Source organism: Episyrphus balteatus, chromosome 4, assembly GCF_945859705.1.
Source record: "Episyrphus balteatus chromosome 4, idEpiBalt1.1, whole genome shotgun sequence".
Taxonomy (NCBI): Eukaryota; Metazoa; Arthropoda; class Insecta; order Diptera; family Syrphidae; genus Episyrphus; species Episyrphus balteatus.
Window position 1 is genome coordinate 35977309 of NC_079137.1, and position 25569 is coordinate 36002877.

The window sequence follows — 25569 nt, forward strand, 5'->3', positions numbered from 1 at the left end:
CGAAAACAAACAAAAAAATATTCATTCTTAAAATACCAAAAAAGAACAGAATTCATAGTTCTTTTTGTGTCAACTTTAATTTTAAAAATATCTGGAATATCTCCTCAAGTAATCAAAATAGAGCGGTCACTTGGATGACTCTCCAGTCAATGTTGATTTGAGTAAAATTGTATCTCAGCCAATCTTATGAATTGAATTGATGGTGGTTTGATTCTCCGGCACTTTTTGTGTGAAGCGAATCATGCTACCTAGATAAAAAAAAAGAAATTGTTTAAATAAAACAAAAAAAAAACTTAAAGCTTTTTATGAAAAAAAAAAAAAAATTAGGGAAAATTATAATTTGATTTTACTAAAGCATTTTGATAATATGATTAATGAAACAACGTTTTTAATGATTTTGATCACAAAACGAAATATGCGATGTGATTTCTTGTATGCAAAGAAATTTTTAGAAAAAAAATTGAAAATAAAAGTTTTCTATCATTAAAAAAAAAAAATTGAAGAAATAACACTGGTCAACAAGGTTTTTGCCACAAGAACCAAAATATACTTTCCTAGTAGTTTTTGGGGTGCTGAATCCGAATCTGAAGTCAGAAAAATTTGATTGGCCTTTGTTTTTGAAATATTACAGTTAGAAAATGTCAAAAAACGTAATTTTGGCTGTTTTCGAGGTTATGTTTTTATGTGGAGTAATTAATTGTGAATAAATTTGTAACGGTGCCAATAAGAGCTAGTTTTATTCATTCAAAAAATGTTTAAATCTTTCCGATATCTCTTTTATTGCCCGAGATATTTAAAATTTAAGTAGCGGTCTTTGAATCAGAAACAACACTGGCCAACCAAATTACACTTTTTTTTGCCACAAGAATCAAAATATACTTTTCTGAAGGTTTTTGGGTTGCTGAACTCGAATCCACAATCAGAAAAATTTTATTAGCCTTCGTTCTTAAAATATTACCGTTATAAAATGCAAAAAAGGGTTTTTTTATAACGGTTATATTTCAAGAACGGAGGATAATAGAATTTTTCCGATTGCGGATTTGAGTTCAGCAACTCAAAAACCTTCAGAAAAGTATATTTTGGTTCTTGTGGCAAAAATTCTGTGGCCAGTGACTTAAACTTTAGATTAAATTTAGTTTCTCTTTGACTTATTAAATGAAACTAAAGATATCTCGAGCAATAAAAGAGATATCGGGAAAATTTAAACAGTTTTTGAAAGAAGAATATCTGTTCTTATAATAATCTTTACAAATTTGTTTATAATGAACTACCCCACATAAAAACAGAACCTCGAAAACAGCCAAAATTACGTTTTTTGACATTTTCTAACGGTAATATTTCAAAAACGAAGGCCAATCAAATTTTTCTGAATTCAGATTCGGATTCAGCACCCCAAAAACTACTAGAAAAGTATATTTGGGTTCTTGTGGCAAAAAAAAAGTTAAATTTTGTTGACCAGTGTAATTAATAACACTTTTTGGAAATATTTTTCTAACCCGTTTTCAGCAAATTGATATTTAAAAAAAAAAAAAAAAATTGAAATATTTTTAAAAGTCCAAAAATGTATTTTTTTTAAATTTTCTAAAATCTTAATATAACTGTCACTCAAACGTTTTTGTGTAAAAATGAAATCAGGTTTGTCGTGTATGAAATATTCAGAAGCCGTACCGTTAATAACGGTTCAAACTTTGTTTTTTTATTTTAAAAGTTGGGTCCTATTTTTGTAACATTACAACGAAAATTTTAATCAAAATCGTTACAGGCGTTTTAAATTTAAATTTAAATTAAATTTTCTATTTTCGTTATAATGGCAGGTACAATTAGTACTAATATAAATCAATGTCCCTTCTAGGGAATCATTCAAAACTTTTAATTAAAAAGTTTTAAGAAAATCGATTTACTAGTTTAGGCTGTTCTTTTTTTTTAATGAAATAAATAAAATAAAATAAAATAAAATAAAATAAAATAAAATAAAATAAAATAAAATAAAATAAAATAAAATAAAATAAAATAAAATAAAATAAAATAAAATAAAATAAAATAAAATACAATAAATTAAATATTTAAATGGTTATTTTAATATAACTCAATCTTTTTTAACACAACTTATATTTAAAAATATGGCAACATGTTTCGCAATTAACATTCCATCTTCGGGCTTTTAAACTTTTTTTTTTTGCTTAAGGGCTTATATCCTCTACACTCTACAGAGTTGTGAAAAATCATTTTATTTTCAACGGATTTATTAATACCTATATAATAAAATAATGCAATACAATTTTTTATTGCAAATACATACAAATTTTTTGCATTAAAAAAATGCTATTGCAAATAAATAAATGTCTGCAATTAAAAAAATTCAATGCAAATTTAATGCTCACATTAAATATGTTTTTTTTTTTTTTGAATTGGGTTGGGGTCGAAATTCTGTATGTTGCAAAATTCTGTATTCAAAATACTGTATGCCAAAATACTGTATGTCAAAATTCTTTATGTGCAAAATGCTGTACGAACAAAATTCTGAAAGTCAAAATTCTGAATAGCAAAATTCTGGTTGGTCAAAATACTGTATTTCAAAATTCTGTACATCAAAATTCTGTACATCAAAATACTGTAAAAAATGCTGTAAAAAATATCGTTTTGATAATGTAAAAAAGTTTTTTTTACAGCATTTTTACAGAATTTTGAAATACAGATATATTTAAAAGAGGGTTTACTATGAATTTCTAACAGATCAACTTAATAAAGAGGCAAGCTTCTAATGCTGATTAATCTAGGTACTTTATTAGGAGCTACGGAAAAAAGAGAGAGAAAACAGAACTACACTTATTAAAAAAAAAAAACAATCTGAATTAAATCCCGTTGCATACCTAAAACGGATTGAAAAAAAATTAAATTTATATTGATTTTGACATTTTTTTTTGTAAAATGTATTTTGTATGTTTAAGAAAAGTTTGATTTGTGTTCCTAGAGTTGATTTACTTTTTTACTTTAATAATTATGTTTGTATAAAATTACAACTTTACTGTCAATAATTATATTTAAAGTTACTTTTTAGTGTTTTTTTTTATCAAAGGAAATTTCTTTAAAAATACTGTATTGAAAATACAGTATTTTGCCGTACAGAATTTTACAAAACAGAATTTTGCAAGTCAGTATTTTGTCCATACAGTATTTTGAGGTACAGAATTTTGTATTTACAGAATAATGACGTACAGAATTATGTTCTTACAGTATTTTGACCCTACAGAATTTTGTCGTACAGAATTTTGACAAGCAGAATTATGACCCGCTCCCTTTTGAATTTCGTCGAATTTCTTGTTATTTTGACCATACAATTCATAATATTGAAGCTAATTTAAAGCATTGCTATTTATTACCCAATTCTGAACCATGGTGTTAGTCTCAAGTTTCTAATTTATCCGAAAGTAAATTCATTTTTTTTTTCAAAACTCCAACCAAAAAAATAAAAATACAACAATAATAAACAGGCATAAGCAAAGAAAATATAGAAAGAAGGTACATTATAAGGTTGCCTATGTTAAATATTTAGAGTTTTCAGCATATTGGGAAATTATTTGAAAATCCATAACACACCTCTTTTTTTTTCGTTGTCTAAAATGACCAAACAGTATGGTAGGTGTTACCAACTTGACTTATCTCAGTAAAAAAGCGCTATACCAAGCGTTTTAAAAATTTAATTCAATATTAGCTTAGTTTAATAATTAATTTTGATGAGATTTTTTTCTTCAACATGATGAAAACTCCAAGTCCCAGAAGGTCTGGATACTCTGAGTTCAGTAATGTTAAATTTCCACTTCTACCACCTGTTGCAAATATTAATCAATTTAATTGAAAACCCGTTACCATCTATAAGAATTATTCACAATGGAAAAAAATATTAATTGATCAGAAGTCAAATAAACTATAGAACATGTTAATTTTGTATTCACAACATTTGTCAATTATTAAATATTAATTTTAACACACACCATTAAACAATTCCAATGCTCTAGTCTCTTGACATAAGCAATTCATTTAATTTTTGATTCGTTCTCGATAAGCAAATATACCTACTGCAATTGTACGCATAGATATTAAGCGCAATTAACATAACACCTACACTATATTTATCTCAATTAATTACAACTATCAACTATCTGAGAGCCCATAGTTGTTTGCAGATACATATCGTACATATTGCAAACCCCAAACACCTGTTCATATGAGTCAAACAAATTAATTAAAACTCACATCTCACAAGACTTCAGAAGCATTATTTTATATTAATTTATTTAATATGACTTCGCCCAGGTATAGTTTCCATATAGTTTTTATTCTTTGTGTTTAGTTTTGCCGTATAAATGGTAACTAAATATTCACGCTATAAATGGAAATTTTATATGCAAATGACATACTTTTGCAAAACGGCGCCATATTTTTTTTTCTATTTTTTTTTTTTTTTAATTTGAAATCGATTTACTTTGTTATACATATAGAAGTTGTGAATAAATATGGAAATTTTAGAAACATGTATCTCAAGTAACTACCTGTATCTAATAGAGATGAAGGTGAGTATTTAAGGCAACAGGTGGCCACTTAAAGTGGAAATGATTTTTCTTCGATAATTTGAATACTTGCTGCAGTGTGGCATGTAAGCTGTTGCACTCGTAATTATTGAATAGCATTATTATGAACTACAACTGTCAGGAAATTGAATTTCCATTCCGAATAGTTTGTAAAAAAAAGTATTAACTTTGTAGTGGCAAATCGTGTATAGCAACTATCGATAGCAGGGAGTAGTTTTTTTTTTTGTTGTTGTCATCAATGTCACATTTAGCTGAGACAGTCTTGTCAATCTAGTTTATTTTAAATTCACCTTGTGTGAGTGTGCCTATTAACCCCAAAACCAGTAGATAAATTCCCAAATAAAGGAATTTGATCAGTGCTGTCGAAGGTACTATTAATCTTAAAATCACTGTCACAGAATTTTGTAGTTATTTAAATGATTAAACGTGTCTGTACAAACCTTTTTGGCCATCATATCGGTGAAAAGCCTATTGATTGCTGATTAAATTACTTGTGTAAAAAAAATCCCAAAACGACAGCACTGGTTGCTTTACTCTACTGTTCCTGTTAAAGGTATTAAATTATAGGCAAACATAACCAAAAACAGAAAATATATATATCATAAACCGTGTGGTCTAGAAAAACCACACCATTAAAGCCTATCATCGATAGATTGCATATATGCATATACTTTCATCAATAGACTACTTCAAAAGTATCATCTTTCTGAAGACCGATGATGGTGATGAGGTAAAAATAAAAGAAGAAAACTGTCAACTTTGTTCTGCTGCTGTCCATAAGCAAATACACATCACGTTTGAGTTTGTATAACTTCACAAATGCGGACTCTTAACGGATACTGTTTGTCATAGTTCTTCATTATCCAGCAGAGGGCGAGAGGTTGCAGCACGGGGTGTGTTATACAAAACTAAAATAGACTTTTTGAAAAAAAAAAGTTATTACAAAATCTCAGAAAAAAAAAAAGAATTCGAACAGAAAATATGTTCAAAGAAGGAGTTTTCCGGTCCTTCTAGCTTTTGCAACTTCTTCATACTAGCTACTGGTTTGTATTAAAGAAAAACAACAAAAAAAAGAATATAGTAATGAATGCATAGGGAGGTGCGCTAAGACGCGAAACTATTTTATGACAAGTCAACTTGTCAATATAGCCAACCGATTCCACCGCGAGTAGGTAGGTAGTGAAGTGAGTGTAATTCGATATCAAGAAAAATGTACATAGTAGTTCTATTTTACCCCGTGTAATTCTTCTTCAATTTCTTCCTCGTCTTCATGGAATCCTGGTAAGGTATTGTGATAGTGGAGAGACACACAAGTTAAGGCTATTTGAATGGCTCTAATGAGGAGTATATATATAGAACTTGTCAGATGAGTTGACTAGATATTCCAAGCAGGTATCATACGAATTCCATAAGTGCATACAATTTGTATTTGTATCTTTTGCCTGATGTTACTAGTAGATACATAATATATGTGCATTCAAGTAGCACGTTACAAGAATCTGTCATCGAAGATTCACAGTTCGATTTATGTTCACAAGAATTCAAATCCGTAACGTAATGTATACGTGACCGAATTCATTAAAATCACATTTAGACCAATCGATGGTGGAGTTTTTTTTTCAATCCAAACAAAAAGTCCCAGATTAATATAATCTCTATTTTGAATAAAGAATAAGTCACAAGAAAGTTCATTGCATTAGACATGGCGCTTCAAAAAATATTCAAGACCAAATGCAAAAAAATATGGAACATAACTTTAAACGGATAGACGTCAGATCTATGCAAGGGTGTGGTGCGGGGGAATTACATGGTACATATTTTCCAAAAAAATATCAAACAGAATATTATTTTTTTTTCAAAATTTAGTTTTAGGTGTTGATGTTGAATGATCATGTAGGTACCTGCCCACTTGAAAATGACATACCTATCAAAACGACTCCAAAACTTTTGGTTAAACTTTGAGTATATATTATTCAAAGAAAACATTTTACGAAATTTTTACATTAAAAATAATATTTTTATAGATTCAAGTCTGCACACAAAGTAAGACATGGAGGGAGAAAAATCTGTTAAAAACAACGTAAAACTTGTGTAAAATTAACAGAGGGTTAAGATTACACGAGTCTACTTGGTTATTCTAAATTTTTTAATCTTACCCACTGTCTCGTCAAAATTTTACTAAAATCTCAAATTTTAACAAAGTTTCTTGATCAATATAAACAAGTTGATCGGTTAAAATAACCTTCTTAAATGGTAATTTTAAGCAATTTAACTTATTTAAGCAACAAGAACTATGTATGTAGTTTTTAACTAAGACTATGTTATTTTTAACGGGAAACCGACGAAGTTACGAATACCAGAGTTACGGGCGACAGAGTTACGAGCGTTAAAGTTACGCGAAACCGAAGTTACGAAAAACTAGAGTTACGAATTCTAAAGTTATGTGATTTTTGGGTTGGCAACAATTGCGAGGAATGATTTGGAATTATGGAAATACAAACAAGAGATTAACATTTTTCTCATTGGTCAGAACTAAATGAGTAAGGCGAAAATAGGTGTTATTTAATCTTGTAAAATTTTGATTGGATAGGTATAGATATACAAATATGGTTTTGTTTTTGTGAGAAAATCGCAAAAACGTTGAAATAGAAAAAAAAACATAAGTATACTTATGTAAGTTTGGGGGACATAATTGAAATTAACTTCTTCTTTGTCCAACTAATATTGCACCTACGTATCGATATTCTCTTATTTATGTTTCCATAATTCCTCGCAATTGTTGCCAACCCGAAAATCACATGTCATAACTTAACATAACTTTAGAATTCGTAACTCTAGTTTTTCGTAACTTCGGTTTAGCGTAACTTTGACGGCCGTAACTCTATCGCGCGTAACTCTGTTATTCGTAACTCCATTACCATTTCATTTTTAACACATTTATTTTTAGCTCACCGAAAAAAGCTCTCGGTTAGTCCATTTTTTTTCAGAGTGTGGTATGCAAAAAGTCTCCGTTTTGCACCCACCCGATTTTCAATTCATTACACTGGTTTACAAGGGTTTTGTTGCAGAAACAAAATAAACTTCCGTTTTTGAAATATTACCGTTAGAAAAAAAAAAACGTTATTTTGAGTACTTCGGACCTTATTCCTTTATATAAGGAAAATTGTTTTAGAATATTTAGTAGCAATTTCTAAAAAAAACTGTTTTCCATCCTTCAAAACCTTTTTAAATATTTTCAATATTATATAATAAAACGGCAAACACTTATTTTGTGGTACAAAATACGCGGCCCACAAAAACCGAAGGGTCATAAATTATATACCGAACGATAGAAAATTTTATCTAGATGTGCAGAATGTATACTTTGTTTATTTTTTTTTACCGAAATAGATAAAAACAATAAATTAAAATTGAGGAAAAAAAAAACAAATGTGCTGAACCACGCCCTCTCCCTTCTGGAAGTGAAAACTTCTAAAAGCAAAGACGAGAACCTTCGAAGACATTCTCGAATTTCGAATAAAATTAAGTGTTGCATATTCTTAGTAGTAAATAAAGTGATTTATATAGTGTGCTTATTTGAGCATAAATAAAAGTTACAATTGGCACTCGAATTTTGAGTGCGGGGTCGGCTAGTATTTTTTATTGCCCGAGATATCTTAAAATGAAGTAAATGGGTTTGGCTTCATATATAAGCCGTGTTTCATTGGTAACTCAGTACTTAACTCAGTAAAATTATACACGGGAAACAACAACAAGGATAAGGATAAACAAAAGTTTTTTATTTGTTGGTTTATAGACACAAATTTTTTCTAAACTTAAACATTTTTTATCCTTCAACAATAATAATCATTAATAAATAAAATTAATCAATTGTTGTTGTTTACAGCATAAAATGTTTACTCAGTAAAATACTGAGTACCAATAAAACACGGCTATAATAAAGAGATAATGGCGTTATAAAATTTCTATTATAGATAGTAAATGCCAAACAACTAACCATATCTCTGGCTGTAAAAAAGATATCGGAAAGATTTAAACAGGTCTTGAAAGATGAAAAATAGTTCTTAGAGAAACCGTTACTAAATATGCTCAAACAATTTTCCTTAAATAAAAAATAAGGTGCAAAGTACAGCATTTTCTAACGGTAATTTTTCAAAAACGGGAGCTGATTAATTTTTTTTTTTTACTTCGGATTTGAATTCAGCACACCGAAAACCTTCAGAAAAGTCAATTTTTTGTTTCAGCAACAAAAAAAAAAGTTTAATTTTGTTAACCAGTGTTATTATTATTGATAATCTGCTTTGTAAAACACTGTTTTCTTTAAAAATTTCAGTGTCAGGTGTTAACTAATATTTACTACAGAATGGTAAACCAAAGTTTACAGGCAATTTTACTACAAAACTTTGGATAGTCATATAGCGGAAGCCGAATTACAGCAATTGCTTCGCCGCGCAAACTATCGGTAAGCCATTTTTAATAACTTTTTTTAAAATTTACGTAACAGACAGTTTTTTTTATATAAACATAATAATAACATATAACTTTATATGGCTAAAAAAAATTAAAAATTAAAACAAAGATATATGTGCCTACTAACATTTCATTTAATCCAAAAACTAAAAACCTTTTGACATCTTACTTTTGATGATTTTTTTTTCAAAAATCTTTGTTAATTCTGTTTTATTTTTAAATTTCTGCTAAACGACTTCAATAAATTTTTTTTTACATTAGAACAAAATGTAGGTATGTTGCTTTAAAGTATTAAAAAAAAGTATGGATGAAAAAGAAAATCTATTTTTCGAAAAACGTTACGTAAATACATATTTTCCAAATTTAAAAGCTAAATTATTTCAAAACGAAATATACCTAGGTACATACATACATATATTTTTTATTTATTTTTTGTAAAAATCCTTGATAAATTTTATTTGAAGATTGAATCAATTTAAGAATATATTTTAGTCATTTATTTACCTACAGTTATTATCTTTTGATATGAATAAATTTAACCAAGCTGTTTTTTTTTATATAAGATCAAGTATATGCGACCCAGTCGTGAGCATTTAATTTTTTTTAATTTCCGAAGATCACCTCTTGATCTTCAAAATGATTTAGCACATTTTTTCTTTTTCAATCATCAAAGAGTATAATTTTCCATATTGTTTGTTTTTTTTTTTTTTTATGAAAAAATTATATTTTAATTTACACTCACTCGACTTTTCAATAATATTGCAACGAAGCAACACACTTGACGCAAAAATATGATTGATGACTTCAAGTCATAACTTGGCAAATGATGTTTTCAAAAATCATTAAACATGTTATTCTAAAAACACAAGAAACAAACTTGTTGAAAACGAAAACACACATTCTCATTCTATGTTGTGTTGAAAATTAAAATAAAATGCATTTTTATGAGTATTTTCTTATTTAAAATATAATTTTTAATGAATTTACATTTCTATACTAATAGCAGATATAAATGCTAATTGTCTTTGAGTGACTTGGTGAAACGGTGTTACTCTCCAGGTGATTGAAATTATATGTGCTAGGCGTAGGTGGAACAACATTTGGAGTTTCAGACTAAACGATAATGTTGGTTTTACAACACGGTGATACAAAACTTAAAGAAGATTTATTAATTTGCTATAAATAGAAGCAGGAGATGCGTTCATTTTTAAGAATGTTGTTTTAATGTCGACATAGTTTCAAAATGATATGATGAAGATTAAAACAAAAACGTATAAAGTTTGACAAAATTCATTATGAGTTATTTAAAATAGTGGCAATTATATGGTATAGAAGTTGTATGATTTTAAATTTTAAACTAAACTGCAACTATGAAAAAGAAATAAAAGTAATCATGATGATGACTATTCAAAAATACTTTACCAAGATAAAACAAATTGAAAAGAACTCATAGTAATGAACTGTAAATAATTTTCATGACAGATTTATGGCTATACATTAAAATTCGAATTCAATTTTATCAGTGATTTGAAAGAAAAAAAAAAAAAAAATAATAATATATATTTCTGACTGGAAAAAAACCTCAAAGGTTATCTTTTGATTTTGATAAGCAACAATTATTACTTTTTTAATCTCTTAACTTACTTAACACATAAAATGAAATGAAGTTGCCACCAAATAAATTAACTAAAATAAGCACTCATAAATGTTTTCAGTTTTTTTAGTGACCTATGACATTCGATAAACTGCTGCTTGCTATCAGTGTTGCTGCAACACTTGTCAGAAAAAAAAGAAAATACTCCCTGATAATTAAAAATATATACAATACACACTCTACATAGGTATGTTTATGAGTATTATTTTCAATTTAAATAAACACTCTTAAAAAAAAAAAATAATGACGGTTTGTTGGTGCGCTATCAGTTGAACTTTAATCCACACCAAAACATTATGGCCGAACACACATGGAGAAAAAAGAATTTTAAATAGGAAATTATATTCATAATAATGTCCATATATGAATCAATAATTAAGTAAATACGAATATAAAGGCTCTTATCTCAACTTTCATTTTGAAAGATTTTATGTTTGTATTTTCAAAAATCGACATCACCAAAAACAGATTTAGGGGGCTCAGTGTCACTTAAAGATGTTTTATTTTGATATTTTTTTATTCTTTTCGTCTTGGGATGGTGTGGTAGTTAGCACCAATCTAGAATGCATTAGGGATAAGATTGTATTTTTTCTAGTGTAATAAATCAATTAAGGGTCACGCTGGCTATTGTCACCAGATTATTTTAAACAGAAATAATAGATTATACGGAAACTAATAAACGTTTGAAAATCCATTTTATTAATAAAGTGCTATAAAATTTTTTCTTTGGAATTATTTATAAATGTTTTATATGAAAATTAAGGAACAATATTTCTTTTAGTTAAATCAAAACAAAATTTTTCAACGATACATATTTTTCGATACAAATATCGAAAAATTTAAATGCATACTAGGCTTAAGTTGAAAACATTTGTCCCTGCTTCCGCATAAACACGTTGTACTCTCTTTGAAAATAGATTTTAAGATAAACGCAATATGGTGATGTTTTTTTTTTGGTTTTGAGGTGAGAAATCTAGTATACGGAGAGTCCACATCAAATTTTGGGAGTGGAGTTATAACTAGTGATGGGAACTATCGTATGATTCCAACCATCGATAGTTAGTAACTGAATTATTTGTACTATCGAATAGTTCATTCATTTATTCATTCGAACAAAAACTATCGAATAAAACTATCGAATAAACTATCGAATAAAGTATCGGATAAAAACTATTCAAATGAAAAAACTATCGAATAAAAATACTATTCAAATGAAAAAACTATCGTTTAAGAAAACTATTCGAATGAAAAAACTATAGAATAAAAATACTATTTAAATGAAAAAACTATCGTTTAAGAAAACAATTCGAATGAAAAAACTATCGAATAAAAATACTATTCAAATGAAAAAACTATCGTTTAAGAAAACAATTCGAATGAAAAAAACTATCGAATAAAAATACTATTCAAATGAAAAAACTATCGTTTAAGAAAACTATTCGAATGAATAAACTATCGAATAAGAAAACTATTTGAATTAATAAACTATCGAATAAAAAAAAACTATTCGAATGAAAAAACTATCGAATAAAAAACTATCGAATAAAAATAGTAACTAAATGAATGATTTAAAACTACCCGAGTCGAACATTTGGTACTATTTAAAACATATTTTAATCCGAAACATTCTCTATTAAGATTAAATAGACCATAAATATCACTTAATTTCTAAAGAAAATAACCTCTACTTAAGACCTCAAATAGTCGGTTATCGGAAAAAATCCCATTTTGGGTAGTTATTTAGGAGCTAAAATATTATTGTTAAAAACTTTATAGAACCTAAATATTCTACATAAACTCATTAAGTCCTATTAGTTCTACATTTTAAGACTTCTATAGGTCTTTTTGATCTCATCAGGGTCTAAATATTCTAACATGGTTCTACAAATTCTAATTCATTCATAATATATTTTCAGGTTAAATAAAATGAGTAATTTACAATGCATTATTATGAATTATGCTGAAATTTTACTAAACGTGGAACGTTGAAGTGCAAATTTAGATTTAATTCGTAATGATATGTGATTTTAATGTTGTTAAGCTATAGAATAAAAATAATTATTGTTTGTTGCTACACATAGCTACATATTATTAATATAAAAAATAAAATCTAGTACTGGGTCACACTTACTTGCTGTTGTAGTTCTAAGTATCTAAATAACTATCGGAATTTGAAGATTTGGTTAAGTTTTCCGAAGAAAAATAAAAAAAAAATGTTTAGGTCAAAAATTAATCCTTTTTACAAAAACTAAATATTTTTCTGAAAATTTTATCATATTTTAGAATACAAAATGATAAGAAACATCTGAATAAAATTGGCTTATCCGTTGAATTAAATTCACTTAATAATGTAATTTTTTGGTAGGTATACTTTTTATAAGAGATACACATACCTATTACAAAATAAAAAAAAAAAAAAACACAATTACAAAATTACGAAAAAATCATCCATACTAAATTTTAAGAAAATCCCGTTTAGGCAGCATGTACAGATGCACCAACGACCGACTCACCGACAGAGGAACGCACCGACACGCACAGACGGATGTCATGACAAAAAGCACTTTTTTGGATTTCTCCATCATCGTATTTTTAGTTTTGTTTAAAATCTCGAATTTTTTTAACACGTGTTTCGTACGAAACTAATAATTGTCCTGTACAGAGAAATTAAAAAGAACACGCGACACGAATAATTTTGAACACTAAATTTACTTTTTGAAAAATAAAGAATACCTAACAAGTGATTTTAATATTGCTGAAATGATACTATTGTAAGCACCAACTCGCCATTTTGACCGAGTGCCGCAATCATCAACACTTTATCTCTTTCTTTTATATATAAAAAAAAAAAAAAATAACGCACGAAAAATTTTTTCTTGTAAATAAAATTTGCAACTAAGACCGAGATTGAAATTGGTCAACACGCGGCACCGAACCGCACTTGCCAAATGACCCACTTCGAATGCCCTTTTTAAAGTGACAAGTGCACGAGACAATGACCAAGGTGGTTTCCTGTCTGAACTTGTACTTTTAGGACCTAACTAGAAATTGGAGTTTTGATAGTCTCAACCTAGGTAAAAGAGTACATATTTAGGGGTTAATATTCTAGACACCTGAAGAACATTTAGCACTTACAAAATGTTTGAGTTTTAAGAGTCTCAACCTAGCTTAAATAGTGTTAATAGTGTCTACCAAGCTTAAAGAGATTTACAAGTGCATAGTAAGGTCTAAAAATTCTGGACACAAATAGATTATTTAGGACTAAACAAGTGTTTTCAGTTTTAAAAATCGCTAATTATCCGCCGTGAAGGTTTTTTAGGAGTTACTGAGTTTACTAAGTGTACAAAGTTCATATTTAGGTCTGTTTTAAAACGAAAAGTACTTAAATAGATTATATTAATTACTTTGAGTACTAAATTCGTACATAAAGTTCGACTCGGGTATCGAATGAATGAATATTTTACAACTATCGATAGTTTGATAGTTTTTATTCGATAGTTCCCATCACTAGTTATAACCAAAATGTGTGAGTATTCTGTTTTATAGCCATCATATGCATTCTAATAACGAACTAAAAAATCCATCAGCTTTTAATCGTGTCTTTATATGGTTTTCGGAGGGTTCAACAAAGTTTTCCGATCAATGTGATTAGCCTAAATTAACACATCGCCAAGATTGATCAAGATCAAGAATTTTTATAAAAATAATTCTTTAATTTTTTTTTTAGGGTAAAAGCGGGTGAGATGGCGCGGCGGGGAAGATGGCGCACTTTAAATATCTTTTACATTTATTGCTCTAAAAATGTATGAAAAATATTTTTAGCTTTCTTTAAATATTTTAAATCGAAGTAGCCAGTATTCGTTTCTTTGTCTTTGATACAAAAAATAAAAAAAATTTGAAAGCAAATCATGTGATGATTTTTTTCGAATTTTTTTTTTTCACTCTTTTTTTTGTTCCGATATTTTGTGAGTCGTTGGGATCTTAGATGCCCTTGATACACCAATACAAACAAGAGAGTATAAGTTATGGATTGCGCGTAAAATCTGAGCTCTAGTTCTATCTGTTTTTTATGGGTGCTTACGAATATTAATTATGCGAAAAAAGGTGAGATGGCGCAGTTTTTTGCGGGTGAAATGGCGCATTCCGTACAAGAATTTTTCAATTGAGTATAGTATTAGCATGTGCCATATCACCCTCAAAATATTTTTTTTAAGTAATTCAGCCAAGCTCAAATTTTATGAAAAACACGACTAGTTGCAATCTATTATATGGCATGCATTGGTGCTTGACTCCTTCACATCGTTCAACCATTTGTGCAATGAATTTGGCAATAGAAACCTAAAACAAACTCATGCGCCATCTCACCCACCCTATAGGGGGAGATGGTTTTTTTTAAACTTTTTTTCTATATTAATTTAAAAATATAAGTTTAAAATATAAAATTCTGTAAACCAAATAATACGTTGGATATTGAATATAGAACATTTTTGCATTGTTAGAAATATGAAATGTGGTTTACTTTGTAAAATATGACAAAAACAAAAAAGGTATGCCATCTCACCCGCTTTTACCCTAAATGGGTATGCTTTTTTGTAGAAGCTAAGCAATGTCCCGTTTTCGAAAATTTGGATAAAAAAAATATGTTTTTTAATCCAAAAATTTTATTTTTGCTTTGTATTGAAGATGTATCAATGCCATTATATAGGTAAGCAATGTTTTTGATAGGAAAAAGGGAATTTGGTAGGTTCCAAACACAATTTCGAAAAAAAAATTCATCAAAGGATGGACCATGTCTTAAAACTGACATTTTATTTGTTTTTTTACAAAGTCATTGAAGCCGTTTTTGAGAAAATTAAACTTTCGTTTTTGATTAACAAAAAAATTAAAAAAGGCTATTAGGAGAAATTATGAGAGGAGGTATTCAGTCCATCCGTTTATAATTTGGCTCATAACAAAGACATACACACATTCAGAATTATGGACCCCACTTTTTGTCGCATTCTTTAAAATCATTATATCTACCAATCTAACCAAAGTTTCTGTACGAAACGAATCTGACATAATATCATACTTTTTCCCGACTTATGTAGGGAAAAAGTGTCAAATAAAAATTTGTATTTGCATATAGAAGGAAGTGACCAAAAAAAGCCCGATTTAACTTAAACATTATTAGTTCAAATAATTAGTAAAATTATCATTAATTCAAAAAGTGAAATATTCCTCTATTTCTCCATGGTAAATAGTTCTCGCGGTTTTTTAATTAGAGAAAACAGTCCGAAGCTAATGTCAAAATCCTACGTCAAATTTCTTTAAGAAAAGTCAAAAAGCTAAGTTACCTACAATGAAATAATCGAAACGGATCCAAATCAATTCTGTTTTGACGCTTTAATAAGTTTCCTTCAGCTGAGTGCTAGCGCTGGCGCTGTTCCCTTCACTTTCGTTCAGTTGAAGCACTGAGCGATAAGTTTCTATTCACCGATTACAGTTTATTCTGTAGCTTCATTACCTGAATTGAATCCCGAAAGGGTTATAAAATATTTCAAAAGCTATTTCTTCAAACCGTTTGTGTCCAATAACTTGAACTGAGCAGAGCAGCACATTATTGCATTCGCTGTCGTTTTGGGAGTGTAATTATTTGTTTCATACTCACCATTTTTGCATGGAATAGCAGATTTATAGTTTAGGTTGCTTATTATAGGATTGGATTGGCATATTGGTAGTTTTTATATTTCGTTACTTTTTAAAATCAGAATTCTAGAAATTTTCAATATTTTGATTAGAAGTTTCGTTTTATTTTGGTACTCAGATCTCAAGCTTCCATTTCTTGTAGTACGCTAACAATAGTGAAGTTTTCCAATTGATTCGATCAGAACAACGAACTCATGGTATAAAAAGACAAGGTATGATCATTAGAGCCGCCATCTTACAAAATGGGGTAATAAGGTTTTGACGTTTGGCATTTGGCAAAGTCAAAAGCAACAACAATTTCCAAGACAAATTTGTTTACAACAACAATTTCAATGGGCTGAGCTGTCAAAGCCTTAAGTAGCCATAAGTTTTGACAGTTCTCGATACTGAGTTTTTTTCTAATGATCATACCTTCTCTTTTTATACCATGCAACGAACTTATCTGTGAACATTAAAACATTTTATTGTAGATTAGTTTTATAAAGAACCTCTTTCCAAACCTGTTTTGATTGTATTGTGCATCAGATTCATATAGAAATAAAAAAAAAAACAATTTGGTTCTTTAATTTAAATTTATTTAAGTATTTTCTTTTTAATTTATTACTTATTTAGAACTGTTCATACCTAAACTTAATGATAGAAATAAGAACAAGTTTTAAAGTTGAATCTACCAAAAATGTATTTAAATTAACCTTCTTTAAAAATAAATGAGTGTGTTGTACCAAAAACCAGATAATCTTTTTTATTATAATTATTCTAAAAAAAAAAAAAAAAATCTTAATGTTAATGCTCTAAAACACAACATACTTAACTTAACCTAATCGATCTTATTAACCGATAAACGAAAATCTCAAAACCCTCAAGATAATTAACAACATCATTAATTAATAAAACATATAATTATCACTTAAGACCAAAATCAATTTATATAAAATAAAAATAGGTAGAAGAGAAGAAAAAAAAAAATTGTGATTGGCACTTACTTCCTACCTTCGTTTTTCTATCTCATTCCATGCCTAAATGTGGATTGTGTGCCTTCTATATAACAATGAATGCCAACCCATTCTATAACCAGTGGCACAAAGTTATTCAGGTATTTTCGAAATTTCATTAATTTCTTCCTCGAAAAAAATAAAAATAAAAAAAAAATAACCAATACCAATATATAAGTAGATATATCTAGAGAAAAAAAATTTAAATCTAAATTTGAAAAAGACGAAAAAGAATCTAAAATACCCACAGTGAATAATTTTTTTTTTTTTTTTTTGGTTTGTCAACCACAATCGCGCATATAAACGACAGACAGTGGAATTAAATTTTATAAAATAAGAGGGAAGAAAAATCAGAGAATAGAATAGGTAGACCGGACAGCTATCTTCTTAATGAATCAAGAAAGAACCGAAATTCAAAAAAAAAAAAAAAAACGCCTGAATAAAATTTGAATTTTTATCTACACTCGAACTCGAAGTAATAAAATGACAAGCAATCGAGGCGCGAGTATAGAGATCGAGAGAGATTTTTCTACATACATATGTACGTCCGATCCGATCTGAAACCGAAACGATCGGGCGCGCAAAGAGAATCATTTCTCAAGAACAAGGGAGTGAGACAGACAGAAATTGATGATGATTGTGTGACATTCGTATTCGTGTGATGGGGGCCCGAGAGGGGTTCAATGGTAAGGCAATGAATCGAAAATGAAACGATCCCCGAGAGCCTAACCGATCGACGACCGACACGGACGATATGCCGCCACCACCATCATCATCCGTTGTTGTCGTCGAGTCGAGAGATCATCGTCGCTGATCGTTGCGATCATGGTTGTTTAATGTTCACTCAAGAAAAATGCTTCAACTTGCGTCGCTCCAAAAATACTTAACAGTCCAATCGTACACTATCAAACTTATTAACTAACTGGACATGCCTTTGGTTTATTTCCTCTCTCACCTGTCACATAGTTAAAGCATACCTAATGCAAGGTAAACGCATGCCTTTTTTTATAGCTCAGTTAACGGACAAGCCAGAGTCACCACACTAACCAAACCAACCACTCACACATTTTAACCAACCAATACAACATAAAATTGAAAAATCATAATCAACCTGCGCAAACTAATAAGAAAAAATAATAAAACAAAAACTATAAGAAGATAAAAACACAACATAAGGAGAAAACTGAAAAAGCAATAGAAAAAAATAAAAACGATAAGAAAAAGAACGAGAATGCAGACATAAAAAATCGGGCGAATCGGGCTTATGTTCTGACTTAACTGTGACTTGGCTCAAATTAGTTAAGTCAGTCTTCGGATTTCACTTTTCCGTTACAGTTGATCGGGCATTGGCGTTCGGATTTTTTTTTTCGTTAAATAAAAAGAAACAATACCGTTGTATGCGGAATCGGTAACAATATAATAGGATAAACAATATTGTGTGTTATCGGCTTCAAGTTTTTTTTTTTTTTTGACAGATTAACTGTCAAATGTTTTTCGAAAATAACGTAGCATACAAAAAATAAACTAATTTAATTTTTTTTAAATTTAACTGAAAAAAAAAAAATCGGTGTACATTAATAAACATTGTGGTTTGGACTTAAAACTTGACTACTGTTTTGTTTTCCAGTGCACATTTTTAAATTATAAACTCTCCAAAAACGTAAACATAAGATTGTAGGTATGTTTTGGAAAATTAAAATTTAAACTCCAATGTTAAAGTTTTTCTATATTTCTATGGAACGTGTCTGCTTAATTAACTTTAAATTGTTAAACCATTAAATATAAAATATCATACTCTGAAGTTTCTCATGAAACTTTTATCTCTTCTGTTATTTTATATTCTAGCATTGTTTTCTAAATGCTTTAAAGACTTAGGTCCAATTTATTCACACTCCATTAAATTTAAAGTCGCCATTAAAAAAGGGAAATTTTAAAATTTGTATGTTGGGCCCCATAATATAGTAAACTAAACCAAACTGAACTGAACCTATTCTATAAACCATACCCAAAATTGAGAGGAATGTGAATTCTTTGAAATTACAGATACTAGCCGACCCAGCCCTCGAAATTCGAGTGCCAATTTCTTTATTTTTTTTTTATTTGCAACAATTTTGAACACAATAATACCAAAATAGTTTCTTTATTTTTTATAGTATTTGTTGTTGTTTTCTTACGATTAACTTCACTTTTTACACAGGAATATATAATATACCTACTTTTTGATATATTTTAAACCTGATTTAGATATTGTTGAACTAAGTTTTAACTACGCTCAACTACGTTAAAAAAAGTATCGAAAAAGAAAATGCAAAGTGTAATCTCCTTAAGTGCATTGTGTTTGCACCTTGCATTTCAATTCAATTCAACCTGTTTCATGTTCCATTCGTTCAAATTATATCCGTCAATCATTCAACCTCCACCAACTTCACTCAAATTTGTCATTCACACCATTTTTTTTTTCATTTAGCTTGTAGGAACATGAAAACAGACCGAGTTCTTTTTGCGATTGTGTATGTGTCCTTTGACAACAATTTTAACACGTACGTCAATCTGAAATCAAAACAACTTCTGCAAAATAAAACCAGAGATTCCTTTGATCAATAATTTTGTTTATTTTCTTCGGTAATATAATTTCAATTAAATCAAAATCAATAGGAAATTGCAGATATTATTAAGATCTGAGTGAAGATGAAGTAGAAAGTTAATTATTTTGGCCGTATGCTGTCGTTTTACAGAGACAAAATATCCTGAAGACAATCACGGGAAGAAAAGTCACAGTAATTTGACTTTTTCACAATAACTATGCCAGGAAAAAATATATTTTGATCGCAAATGTTTTTTTTTTATTTATTTTATATTTTTCCGCAATAAAAAAACGATATTCAATTAGAATTTACTCTTTATTTGAAGTTGGTGTTCTCAAATTAACAATACGAAGAAAACTTTCAGCTTGACGTTTGAGAAATGTCAAATCTTCCAGGAAAATTTTAATGAATGCGTTCAGACACTTAATAATGATTAAAGATATGTTCACATTTATTAAAGGTGCGTTCAGGTGTAGATCTTCATAATATACAGTAGTAAAAAGGTAATCCGTGGTACTATGTGGTGAGAAGCGACATTTTTTAATCAAACAAATAAATTCTTAAGGCATTACCACGACAACTGCGTCGCACAACAACGTTTTTTTTATGTTAAAACCATAACTACAATGACCTAAAAAGTGAAAAAGTGGGAAATTTACAAAATTAATTTTTTTTTTATTTCTTTCTAGCAATATTTGTTTTTTTTTTTAATTTTTGGAAAAAACTACCAAACATTTTTTTTGAAACGTAAAAACTGTCATAAAATGAGTTTGAATTTATCACTTTTTGACTTTTTGCAAAAAGTGGCCGTTGTAGTTATACCTTAACTCCTTTTTACAAAATTTTCAAATTCATTTTTTGACAGTTTTTCTTACCTTAAAATCAAAAATAATGATGCAAAAAGCTTATTTTTTGCTTTAATAAACAAAAACAAATAGCGCTAGAAAGAAATAAAAAAAAATTAATTTTGTAAATTTCCCTTTTTTTTCACTTTTTAGGTTATTGTAGATAAGGAACAAAAAAGACGTTTTTGTTAGTTTTCCCTGAACCTCATATGAAAAACGCTTTGCCATGCGGCGATAAAATATTAGTGCCTTTTATGCAAAAATGTAAACGTCTAAAAGTGAAAACTTATTAAAATGGTAAAGGAACTGTCAAAGTCAGCTATTACATGAAGCCTCAAGAGGCTTGACTCTTTTTTCGAAATTTCTTTTGATAACACACCCACAAAAAAAAAAAAAAAGTTCTGACCTGGGGTTGCGACTAAGTTTTCGAGATAACCTAAAAAAATGTCACGAAAACAAAATTTTTTTTTCTCTGATCTGGATATGCGAATATGTAAATCATATAGTTTTTGGATCACTGAATCCAGATTCAAAGTCAATTTTGCCCTATCACGTCAGGTTTCTGAGATATCCTCAAAAAATGTCAAAACCAAAAAAACTAAATTTCTTATTTGGGGTTGCGTCTAAGTGGGTTGCTAAAACCGAATTCGAACTCTATTTTTCCGTATCATGTAAGGTTTTTGAGATATCCTCAAAAAATGTCAGAGAAGAACTTTTTTTGAGTTTAGACATTTTTTGAGGATATTTCAAAAACCTGACGTGATACGCCAAAATAGACTTGGGATTCGGTTTCAGCGACCCAAAAACTATATGAAAAATTTAGTCGCAACCAAAGGTAAAAACTTTTGTTTTTTTGGTTTTGACATTTTTTTTGAGGATATCCCAGAAACCTGACGTGATAGGGCGAAATTGACTTCGAATCTGGATTCAGTGATCCAAAAACTATATGATTAACATATTCGCACATCCAGATCAGAGAAACAAATTTTTTGTTTTCGTGACATTTAATGAGGTTATCTCGAAAACCTGACGTGATGGAGCAAAACGGAATTAGGATTCGGTTTCAGCGACCCAAAAACTATATGAAAAATTTAGTCGCAATCCCAGGTCAGAACTTTTATATTTTTTTGTGTGGCTGCCCTACTAACAATTTTGCTTCTATGATGCTTTAAAGAAGCAACAATTGCATCTGTTAAGCTTTATAGAACCAAAATTGTTTGTCGGGTGTGTAATCATTCTGTGAGGCGCGGACTATTACACGATGCCTCTTGAGTCAAGGACTCAAATTTGACATTTATCTTTTGAAATAAAATTTGTTGTTGTTGTATTGCACCAAGAAGCAAAAAGAAATGTGAGGGAATGTTGAAAAAAGAAAAAGTGGAAAAAGAAACGTCAAAAAAGAGTCTCGGACTCACGACCCACGACTCTCCGGTCGGATAATTTTTTCTTTCATCTTTTTTCTCTTTTGCACTCATTATGTTTAAAAAGAGTCGCGCCTCTTGAGGCTTCATGTAATTGCTGACAAATTCTTATGTTCTTTCAAGAGAGAAAAGAACGAAAATAGATTTCATTGGTATCAAAAGTGTTTACAAAAGTAATAGACTTGATTTTAATAGAATTCGATTTTAACAAAAAAATTCATGGTAATAAAACAAACATCTTACTTTCTAAACTTAGATAACTAAAACAATGAAAGTTAACCATAGTTTACGTGCGATCTTAAAACAACGCACCAATGTGAACCCACCTTAATGTTTTTTGATTTTCGCTGAATGCTTTCATTCATTCATTCAGTCATGAATGACATTTCATTCCAGTCGATTGGAAATTTTCCAATAGAATTCCAGTTGTTTTTGTTTTGTTTTTTTTTTATTTTGTGTCGAATTTTAATTTGTTTAATTTCGTTATTTCGGTTAATAAAAAGTAAAAAAAAATGTGATTCTGCACATCTACGCGTCATTCTCTTTCGTTCCGTGTATAATTTATGCCCCTTCGGTTTTTGGGGGCCCGGTAATTTGTACCACAAAAACTATGCTCGCCGTTTAATTATATGATGATGAAAGCTCTTCTATATATAAACATGTTATAATTTGCATTACTTACTTTAACGGTCGGACAAAATATTTAAAAACCACTTCATTTTCTAGTCATGTGACAGCGAAGATGTAAAAAGATATAGGTGCATTTTAATCTTCCTTAATGAATAACATTTTAAAATTATATTCATCAGCAATATTTAAATAAAAAATCATGACCTAAAATATTGATCCACAAAACATGCCTAAGCTTTGTTAATTCTTCTATTAATTTCGATGTCAAATCAATTTTAATCAAACAATATGCTTCCAAATGACTATTTATTTCTAAAGTCCAAGAAATAAAAATAGTTTAAGCACCTGCTGTTAATAATAATATTTGTGTAAAGTATAAATATCACATTTAGAAGCAAATTAAATTAATAATTTAAAACCCTTCATCTAAATAGATAAATTATTCAAAAATTAAAGAATTCGAAATTTCGAAATTTACCTCGTAGGTATTAACTTGATTTGAACAAGACTGTTTTAGAGGCTATTTTATTAGTTAATTAGTATGGAAAGAATTGAGGACACTCTGTTTTGGGGTTTTTATAATTTTTACATTTAGTTATGCTCGATTTTCAATCATCTATAAATTATCCAATGAAAGATTTGCTTAAACTGACAAAAAATTCTTCTTTTTTATAGGTTTCTCACTATTTAGTAAATATTTTTCACTAGTACCTAATCTTAAACGTATGTAGATAACATGACGTTCCAAGTTGGCTTGTCAACCAATATCTAGTGCCGATATTATTAAAGCTATGGTCACACTATACGCACCTAACAATTTTCGATTTTCTTAAAATTATAGTTAATATCAATTTATGAGAGTTTAATTTATTCAAAAATTCTATTTTTTTGAAATTTTCGAGTTCGAAACTTTAACTTGTGTCATATTTTTTTCGAATATTCAAAGTTTATCGATCAACAAATCGATTTTCGAATTTACGAACATCTATACAAAACCGAAAATAGAAAGAATCTACTTTCTCGTTTCACTTTTCTTGCTGTCGCGGTTTTTCTAAGGTTTTTCGATAGACTATCTATAATATAGAAAGTGATTATTCTATTTTCAAATACAGACACATTCTCTCTTTTGACTTGCTCTCGCATTCTCTCTCTCTCTCTTTCTCAATATTCGTAAAATAAAATGGAATTGAAACACTGAGAGTATACCTAATAACTCCAATTCCCCAATCCCCATTTTCGTCTTCATTAAAAGAAAATAAATTCTCATTTGAGAATATTGAGAGAAACACACTCACTCTAATTGAAAATGTATTTGTATTATATCAGTATAACAGTATATGAGTGTGTTTTTCTAATGTTTCCGTAAGTCTTCGTTCGTTATTTGTTATTAACCAATAGATGGCCGCGATTTTGACTTTTGATATCGATTATCGCTTCCACATTCGCCGAGACATTATTTATATACATGTGTGTGAATGGAAAAAAAAAGAAGAATATTGATATACCACCACACACTATCATCATCAGCATTCATCCAAAAAGGGGAGCGAATGCATACCTCTCTACTTAACATCATCAGAACCAGAAGCTATTTTATACACGATCCCCGATCGAAACGAACCGGCCGCCACCGCTGCTTCTGGCATGGCTGTAGTTTTTCTGTTTCGATTCGAACGCGCACGAACGAAGGCAACATGCACTTCGATCTTCTCCACAAAAATGCCACTCGCTCATTTGGACGGTGGCGCTGCCTCGAGCCAGCTAGCGCAGAATTATAATACACGACAGCCACAGCAGTGTCGGATCGCGCCGGGTTTTATACGGATTCCGGGACTCGACGTGTGAACAACATCGCGCTCGGATGTTAGTGTTTTTCGGCTTCGCGCAGCCGTTAACGGAAGACATATACATAATAGTTAAATACAAAAAAAAAAAAATTGATTTTTCATTACCTACATATAGAAGTTCTTTGCATTCACATACGGAAATTATGTAGATCGACAAGAGTTGTGTAGGTTTTTTTAAATCATTTGTCCTGATGCGATCAATCGAATCGGTAGTGACGGTTAAATCGAATTGAATTAGATTCGAGTTCGAATTATAAAAATAAAACAAAAAAGTACAAACTGTCACCTTTTGTCGGCCATATTAACAATATAAAGTGACTACCTCATTTATATACTTTATTTAACTTAAATTTAATTTTATTTATAAAAAAAAAAAATACATTTTTAGTGAAATTTAATTAAATAACAAACAAAATCAAAAGTGACATTTATTTGATTGATTTGTGACACTGTGACATTTTTAGTGAAAAATTATTTCAAATTTTTTGGATTTCGAAATAAAAATGGATTCTCTAACCGGATGACGATCAACAGTTTTTTTTTTCGGAATGAGATATTGGCTTACTTTTTTTTTTACAAAAAGGACATCTGTTCACATCTTACCGGGCAGCATTAGATGTGTTTATTAAACTCTAATACTGTCAGGTAAAGATGTCGTCCGAGTTCTTATACATCATTTATAATATATCTCTTCGAAAAACATACAAATTCAACAAAACAACATTGCCGACGGAGTTTTTTTGCATGCCAAACATTATTTGATATTTTTTTAAATATATATTTAATTTCCAGGTAAAGGATTTTTTAAAAGGTAAAATAAAAAATATATTCAATGAAAAATTTTAATA

General features: G+C 29.2%; 1 long non-coding RNA gene across 1 annotated transcript; it reads right to left on the minus strand.

The window, feature by feature from the left end:
- Positions 1–18: 18 nt before the first annotated feature.
- LOC129918368 (uncharacterized) lies at positions 19–24819 on the minus strand. The gene is made up of 2 exons (XR_008772948.1): positions 24433–24819; positions 19–248 (listed from the first exon to the last, which is right to left on the minus strand). It is a non-coding gene; the product is annotated as an uncharacterized LOC129918368 (long non-coding RNA).
- Between the last annotated feature and the right edge of the window lie 750 nt (positions 24820–25569).